Raw genomic sequence first — 9229 nt, forward strand, 5'->3', positions numbered from 1 at the left:
ATGACAAGTGACCAAGGGGTCAAAGTCAAATATGTCCCCGAGCCTACCTCCACTCAAGTCCCTCAGTTTAACTGCCTTTCGATAAAAGAGTTGGACCCAGTACCAGTACTATGTGAGTACGCGGATGTATTTCCTGATGAGCTTCCTGGGATGCCTCCTGACCGAGACATCGAGTTCATCATTGAGCTCATGCCCAAATCAAGGCCTATCCATAAAAAGCCCTATCGGATGGGGTCCCAAGAGGTGGTAGAGTTGAAGAAGCAGTTGGACGAGTCACACACGAAGGGATTCATCTGTCCGAGTGCATCACCATGGGGATCACCTGTTCTATTCGTGTCCAAGAAGGATGGGGCTATCAGGCTCTACGTCGATTACCATTCCCTCAATGAAGTCACGATTAAGAACAAGTATCCACTCCCCAAGATTGAAGACCTATTTGAGAAGTTAAATGGTACCAAGGTATTCTCCAAGATCGATCTCATATCTGGACATAACTAAGACAGCATTCGTGACCTGGTACGGTCTGTACAAGTGCACAGTCATGTCGTTTGGGTTGACCAATGCCCCAGCATACTTCATGTACCTCATGAACAAAGTCTTGATGGAATACCTAGATAAGTTTGTTGTCATATTCATTGATGACATACTAATCTTTTCCAAATGCGAAGAAGAACATGAGCAACACCTGAGGCTAGTGTTGAAAAAACTTCGAGAGCACCAACTTTATGCCAAGTCTAGCAAATTCGAATTCTGGCTACACGAAGTTGGATTCTTGGGTCATACAATGACGGCAGAAGGATTGGCAGTCCATCCTTCCAAGATTACCATGCTAACCAACTCGGAGTCGCCAATTGACATCAAGGAAGTTAGAAGCTTCCTCGGACTCGCGGGATACTACCGCAAGTTCGTGGAAGAGTTCTCCCGCATCGCCCGACCAATGACTTAGCTCTTGAAGAAAGGCAAAAAGTTCTAATGGACGCCGGAGTGCAAAGAAATCTTCCAGGAACTAAAGAAGAGATTGAACACCGCCCCGGTACTGGCCACTCCAGATATCAGGAAGGAGTTTGTGATATAGTGTGATGCCCCAAGAATAAGGCTCGGTGGCGTGTTATGCAAGACGGCTGGGTCGTGAATTATCTGCCACGGCAACTACGCCCGCATGAAGAGAACTACGCCACTCATGACCTCGAATTGGGAGTCGTAGTGCATGCCTTGAAGACGTGGCGACATTACCTTATGGGGAAGCGATGTGAAATATACACCAACCACAAGAGTCTCAAGTATATTTTTACCCAAAGAGAGTTGAATATGAGGCAGCAAAGATGGTCGGAACTAATCAAAGACTACGACCTCAACAATCAATATGACTCCTGTAAGGCCAACGTGGTGGTCGATGCCTTGAGCCGGAAGGCTTACACCTTGAATGCTATGATCAAGGAAAGGCTACCCGCCCTATATGACGAGCTGGAGAGCTTCGGGTTAGAACTGATTGAACAATGATTCCTGGCTAACCTCGATGTAAATCCCACTCTAGCAGACGATATCAAAGAAGCCCAGAAGGGACACGAGAGAATTGAAGGCATCAAGAAGAAGATCCAGGAAGCCAAGGCCCCATGATAATCAGTGTATGAGCAAGGAGTTGTGTGGTTTGGGAAACGTTTATGCATACCCAACAAGCCCGAGGTCAAGAATTTAATCTTGCAAGAGGCCCACGACACATCCTACTCAATCCACCCTGGTGGGACCAAGGTGTATCAAGACCTCAAGGAAAGATTCTAGTGGCATGGCATGAAGCGGGAAATAACTTCCTATATCTCCAAGTGCGACGTATGAGAGGGAGTCAAAGCTGAGCACCAGCGACCTGCTGGGGTACTACAACGTCTCCAAGTTCCCGAATGGAAGTTGGATAAAGTCGGTATGGACTTCGTCACCAGTCTACCTAGGTCCAGCAGAGGCACTGACTCCATGTGGTTCATTGTCGATCACCTCACCAAGGTCTCACACTTCATTCCTGTCAGCACCACTTATGGTTGAGACAAGCTAGCTAGTCTCTACATTGAGCGTATTGTGAGCCTCCATGGAGTTCCCAAGGAAATTCTGTCCAACCGAGGCACGCACTTCACCTCAAGATTCTGGAAGAAGTTCCAAGAAGCTTTGGGGACCAAGCTCTCCTTCATTACCTCCTGCCACCCGCAGACGGGTGGACAAACGGATCGAGTGAATCAAATACTTGAGGATATGCTCCATGCTTGTGTCTTGGCATGTGGGACCAAATGGGAAGATTGTCTGCCGTTTGCTAAGGTCTCATACAACAATAGCTAGCAGTCTAGTCTCTAAATGTCCCCATTCGAAGTGCTATATAGACGTAAGTGCTGCACCCCGCTCAACTGGTCTGAAACTGGTGAAGGATTGATTTTTGGGCCAAACTTTCTCCGTGAAGCTGAAGACAAGGTGCAACTTGTCAGGGAACACCTAAAAGCTGCCAAGTCACGATAGAAGAGCTATGCGGATTATCATTGCAGAGAAGTGGAGTTCAACCCCGGAGACCAGGTATACCTCCACGTCACACCTCTCAAGGGTACTAAGCGTTTCCACGTCAAGGGGAAACTTGCTCCAAGATTCGTTGGACTTTTTAAGATCACGGCAAGGCGTGGAGAAGTTGCTTACTGATGAGGAGTTGATGGATATACTTCTCTCCCCTTGTTTGTTACCCCAATTGGAAGTTGGAGACACTACTAGGAAAAGGCCTGCTAGTGGCGCACCTGTTTTGGGTACTAATGGCGCACTACAGGTGCGCCACTAGCATCAGGCCATTAGAAGTTTTTACTAATGGCGCACCATAGGTGCACCATTAGTATCTGGTATACTAATGGCGCACCAGGCAGTGCGCCATTATTAGAGCTCATGGTGCATCATTAGTATCTGGTATACTAATGGCGCACCACTCATGATGCGCCTTTAGTATCTGGTATACTAATGGCGCACCAGGTAGTGCGCCATTATTATAGCCCATGGTGCTCCATTAGTATGCCTCCCAGGGCATATATACTAATGGCGCACCAGGCAGTGCGCCATTAGTATAGCCCATGGTGCTCCATTAGTATTTGCTTTCTGGCATATATATGTTTTGTTTCAAAACCAAAAATTAAACAACACATAACACATATATCAAATATATAATACATAATATGTGCCCAATAGTTTTAGTGATCCACAACACATAACATATATGCAAAGTTGCATAACAAATTTCATGGTCCATATGTCAAAATTCCATAGCATCCATACATCCAAAATTCCATAGCATCCATATATACATATAGCTCCATAGCATCCATACATACATAGCTCCATAGCAAATATAATACACAACGATACAACCAAATCTATAGGGTAGTGACAACAGTAATCCCAGCCTATAGATCTTTGACCCCATCCAGAAAATGGGTTCAATTTCATTGCTTGTTCTTTGGATACCTACCAGGCTTGTTTAGATCGTTCTATGCCACTGCATATGTTGCTCAAAGGTCAAAAGTGTCGAAAATGACTGAGGACCAGCATGATTCCGAAAGACATCATTTTCCAATGCAGAATTTGCTGAATATGTTCCTCAAAACTTCTTCAAATATGTCCTCTCCACTGATTGTTGCCAGAGCCAATGCAGCGTCCCTCAAGTCAATAGTCCAAAAATCCAAGGGCAGCTGCTCCTTGATCGACAACTTAGTCTTGTGAAAGCTTCCTGGGTCCTCATGAGCTGTTCCAGTTGTCTCTGGACAACACAATGTAATTGGATAAGAAGTCAACAATCTTTCATGCAACAACTGAAGCGACAATTCTAAGAGAAGAACTACTGGGGCTTCTACCGATGGCGTACGGAGATGTTTACCTAGTTTACAGTCCACCGTCGTCCCCCGGAAGGCACGGACTCAAGACCTCTGACCTCTATTACAGCGCTCTCCAACTCAAAAATGCCTTTACCAGTGACCGCACATGTGTGCACATATTTTCTGAAAATTCCGCTGAATTTCTCAAACTCTTCTCCTGGAACAAATGGTGTGCAATCTACCTTGTTGATAACCAGAACCATTGGCACTGCAGAACCTGAGCATTCCGGGTCATAATAAAGAGACAAAAAAACAATAGTCACTCTCTAATTTATTTACATACGACGAGAAGGGACAGAGAGGACTTCAAACAGAAGGCATGCAAACCAACAACTAGGCAACCAGACATCATCAACAAAATTGTTGAGAAAATGAAACTGATGGTACAATAGCTCTTTCACTCTGCAAGCTAAGAACTTCAGCTCAAGTATCAACTATTATGGCTGCAACACCAAATAAATCAAACTATCCAATTAGATATGTGATTCATATGAAGTATGTAGAATTATAGATTACAATCAGTATTCATATCAGCAGATTATACGGTGATATCGTTTGATGTATAAACTTAGGGCATGAGACACAACGGAGAAGCATGATACAATATGTTGAGCAAAATCCTCTTAAGTCACATGGCACTAGGCATCTACCGGAGTTTTGGTACAGTTCATTTGGAGTCACAGCAGAATGGTAGTATCATAAAAGTTCTACGGGTCTAGGTTTGCGGAGAGAAAGATGGGTCCGTGCTCTGGACGGGAGTATGAAAAGTCGATGGTATCCCTCATGTTTTCTTGCTTAATTAATCTCGATGTCAAAAAACATCTTACATTTTGAGATAGTTGATCAATTATATATCTTTGGGATGCAATCCTACCTAATCTATTTTTAAGACAGCTGCCGTCATGCTGCCTTGTGTGCTGGTTAATGACCCCATGCCTTAAGTAGCCTTGAACCCATAACAATAAGATCGAGCATATAAGGTGTGCCAGTTTCAATCTGTGCCTTCAAAATGTCAAACCAGAGGGTCTGTGCTGGAATGACCTTTTTCGCTTTGCCCTGAAACCAGAAAGTGGATTACTGAAGAGTGTTCCTTTCTAACTCGCTGTATATGGGTAGAGATTTGAACTTACTGCTTTCTCATATTTCTTGTACAATTCCTCAAACTTCTCACCCCAGCAATCAGCCAACCCCAGAGCTTCATTAGGACAAAACAGGGACTAATCCTCATTATTTTGTACTCTTTGCATGAATAGATCAGGAACCCAGAGAGCAAAGAAAAGATCCCTCGCACGGTTCTCCTCCTATTAAATTGGCATTCATCAGAACACCTTCTAGAGATGGTATATGACAGAAACACACATCACAAACAAATTGCATAGGATTGGGTCACAGTAAGCAGATAATTTTTTAAAAGCCTCCATATTATGCAAAAATGTAGTACATAAATAGTATGTTAATATCAACTATTCTCTTGTATGGGCATAAATTGCAGCAAACTAAGACTTCCAGAGGCATCTGTAGGACAGGGTGCTCTTTAAATGTATGAGGTAAATCTGAATGTCATAGAAAGCACAGAAGATTTGAATGGTTATGTACTTCAGTTGCAAAACAAAAAAAGTAATTAGATAATGTTGGGCCAACATTTTACCTTGCCATGGTTCTTCCTTAGATCAAGGAACTCAAAAATATCAGCATGCCAGGGCTCCAGGTATACAGCAAAGGCACCTGATTTTTGAAACAATGAATGGATTTAAGAAGACCATGGGATTAGAATTTACAAGGGGTAGGAATGATTTTTGAAACAATGAATGGAACTCAAAAGTAACCCCATGCCTTAAGAAGGCACAATAGATGCAAATTTACTCGCCCACTATTTCATGGCTTTACAAGGGGGAGGAATGCATCCCACACACAACCACCGCCCACTATTTCGTGGATTTACTCGATGATGATTCGATCGAATCATGGCGCTCACCGCACCATCACGGCCGGAAGAATTTTTTCAGTTGCATGCATCATTGGCCTCCGGTGAAGACACACGAGCCGTAGCCTGCAGAAACCAACGCAACCATGGTTAGTGTGTAGCCTCTTTGTGTGATTCATTCGACAGGGCGGTAAAAACGCAGAGGATGGTTAATGAGGTACAGTGCTGTAGTACTCCATCCATTACTAATTGTCAGTGGGCAGATGCAATGGACAATGAGTCAATGGCGATCAAGGACCAATGCACATGCGAGCAGCGCAGTGCCAAATGTTGGCACCTGTCCGGGCACTGGCAGCGCAAAGAACAAGCTCTGCTGCCCTGTCCGTGATGCATGGTCCGGTGAGCAATGGCGATGGAAGGTGCCAAGGAAGGATTGGAGGCTTACTGGGGTTGGTGGAGGTGAGGGTGGCGGACTGCCGGAAGTCGCAGTTCCACGGGTGGCTGTCGGCGGCCAGGTAGAGCTGGTTCATGGCGTAGGCGGCGTGGGCGTGCACCGTATTGGGCTCGAAGCACGCGCCCCCGGGCTGGATGGCACCGCAGTCCACGCCCACCTGCGAGCACGGGTAGTCCATGTCCGTCTAGAGCTGCGCTTCCGTCGCCCCCGCGCACCACCCAGACCCCGACCCCTTGCTTAGAGAAGAGGCTATCCTAGTGAAGTGCACCTATTATTTGCTTTATTAGGTGGCGCGTGTGATAAGATTAGATTTCCGTAGCAAGCATGGGCACAGATGCATGTATCTATCTCTCGGATTGAACTAATAATACAGTCAATGAGAACAGTATGAAGTGACTAGCATCGGAGCCAAGAATCGATGGCTGCATGTGAATCCCACCAGCAACCCCTAGGAGCCACGAATCCAGAGCCGGCCAAATCTGGACGCCATTTCCCGCTGACCAGAATCGCGGGTGCCGGCGCTCCGGAACCGCATTGGAAGAAACAGCCGTAGATCTGCCAAGCGGCTCTCAAGGATCCCGGGCCGCCTGGCGGGCAGAGCACTAGCAGCCTAGGAAGCAGGACCAACGGCACCCGCTGCCGCATTGGCCCGAACGGGCGGCGGGGACGGGACGGATCCCGTGGTTGAACGGCTAGCGGAACACCGGATGAGTGCGTGCGGGAAGAAAGAATGAGGGGGGCTGGCACGTGGAGGATCAGGGTCGCCATACCTGAGTGGAGCGAGGAAGGGGACCGGCGCTCACCACGCACCACCCGGACCCCGACCTCGTCCACGATCCAATCCGGAGATCCGTCGGCGGGTGGGGGGCAGGCCGCACGGCGGGGATGCGGCTGGCCGACGGCATGGGGGAGGGGTGGGGGTGGAGAGAGAGTGGAGAGGCGAGATCCCGGCCGGTTGGATTTGGGAGAGGAGAGGAGAGGCGAGGGCAGAGGCAGAGAGGGTTAGCAATGGCGCACCCCCGAGGGGTGCGCCATTAGAATTTTTTTTAATAGCAATTGTGCATCCCCATACAGTGCGCCATTAGTAATCTTTTTTATATATAGCAATGGCGCATCCCAGAGAGGTGCGCCATTAGTTATCTTTTTTTGGATAGCAATGGCGCACCCAGAGAGGTGCGCCATTAGTAATCTCTTTTTGGATAGCAATGACGCTCGGGGGGAGGGAGTGGTGGGTGGTGCGCTCGGCCGATTCCGTTCGGGGGAACTGAGCGAAGAGACAGGGGAGGGTGCGGGGGGTCGGCGGCGGCGGTGGAGTGGGGGATTGTGCAGGGGGTCGTCGGCGGCGGTGGAGCGGGGGAGGGTGCGTGCGGGGGGGGGGGGTCGTCGGCGGCGGTGGAGCGGGGGAGGGTGCGGGTGGTCGGCGGCGGCGGTGGAGCGGGCGGGGGAGGGTGCGGGGGGTCATCGACGGCGGTGGAGCGGGGGAGGGTGCGGGGGGTCGGCGGGGAAGGGTGCGGGGGGTCGGCGGCGGCGGTGGGGCGGAGGATGGTGCGGGGGGTCGTCGGCGGCGGTGGAGCGGGCCGGGGAGGGCGCGGGGGTCGTCGACGGTGGTGGAGCGGGGGTTGGTGCGGTGGGTGCTCAACGGCGGTGGAGCGGGGGAGGGTGCGGGAGGTCGTCGGCGGCGGTGGAGCGGGGGAGGGTGCGGGGGGTGCTCGGCGGCGAGGGTGGTGGTGCGCCATTAGTAGTTTTGCAAAAAAAATTACAGTAGTGGCGCACCACCTACAAATGCGCCATTAGTAACCCTGGTTACAAATGGCGCACCACCTGGTGGTGCGCCATTAGTAGTTTTGCAAAAAAAAAATTATAGTAGTGGCGCACCACCTACAAATGCACCATTAGTAACCCTGGTTACTAATGGCGCACCAGCTGGTGGTGCGCCATTAGTAGTTTTGCAAAATATATATATATATATATATATATATATATAGTAGTGGCGCACCGAGTGTGTGGTGCGCCATTAGTGTCCATCACACTAATGGCACACCTGCAAAAGGTGCGCCACTGCTATATAGTAGTGGCGCACTACTTGTCTGGTGCACCATTAGTGTCTATATCATCTATAGCCCTTTTCCTAGTAGTGAGATGTAGTCAGCAGCTGATTTCCCTTAGACGGAGACTGTAAGGTTTATCGAACCAAGAGGACTCCTAGGCTCAAGAAATAGGTGCTTTCCACCCTGGCGCTAGCAGAAGACATGGACCTGCACACACAAAAATAACTTTTCTCCCAACGAGTACGGAGAGGTTGTCAATCTCTCCGGCCTTGTAGTTTGCAAAGGATCAAAACACAAGCGGGAAGGTAATAGTTATTGCAACACGAAAGTAAATGAAAGTGGAAATGATGGAGGTGTAAACAATGATGGTGATATGGACCGGAGTCACATGATGTTCACTAGTGATGTCTCTCTCCCAAAATACGATAAACAACTATGCTAGGGTAAACAAATCATAGTTGGGCAATTGACAGAATTATGATCGCATCGCAATGCAAATTATGCTACTTGATAGTTAGAGGTTCAATAGTAATGGGTAGTACATTTATTCATCAGCTTCTACGTACTAATCATCCACCTTGAGATATGTTTCCATAACATCTCTCCGGTATTAAGTTGCGAGCCCCACCCAAAGTGTAAACACAAAGCAATTGACAACTGCATTAATGAACTATGCGTAAGGTAAACATTCCATGCAACCGTGGCCACAAGCACCGTTGTTTTCTCCCTGGTGGCAACAAGCACATCCCCTAGTATCATGTTTCTGTCACTCAAGCTAGACATCGAGGGGCATGAACACTACTGGAAAATAGATATTTGCCATCTGCTGCTTCTTTGCCGTCAAGCTAGACAAAGAGTGGAGAGAGGGGGGAGGGGAGGACCCGGCAGACGGCAAAGATGGTCGTGGAGGCAGACGGCA

General features: G+C 48.3%; 1 long non-coding RNA gene across 1 annotated transcript; it reads right to left on the bottom strand.

Moving 5' to 3' along the window:
* Positions 1-4852: 4852 nt before the first annotated feature.
* Positions 4853-5626, bottom strand: LOC123429617. The gene is made up of 3 exons (XR_006622716.1): positions 5533-5626; positions 5015-5185; positions 4853-4940 (listed from the first exon to the last, which is right to left on the bottom strand). It is a non-coding gene; the product is annotated as an uncharacterized LOC123429617 (long non-coding RNA).
* Positions 5627-9229: the final 3603 nt, after the last annotated feature.

The sequence above is a fragment of the Hordeum vulgare genome, chromosome 2H (assembly GCF_904849725.1).
Source record: "Hordeum vulgare subsp. vulgare chromosome 2H, MorexV3_pseudomolecules_assembly, whole genome shotgun sequence".
Classification (NCBI taxonomy): Eukaryota; Viridiplantae; Streptophyta; class Magnoliopsida; order Poales; family Poaceae; genus Hordeum; species Hordeum vulgare.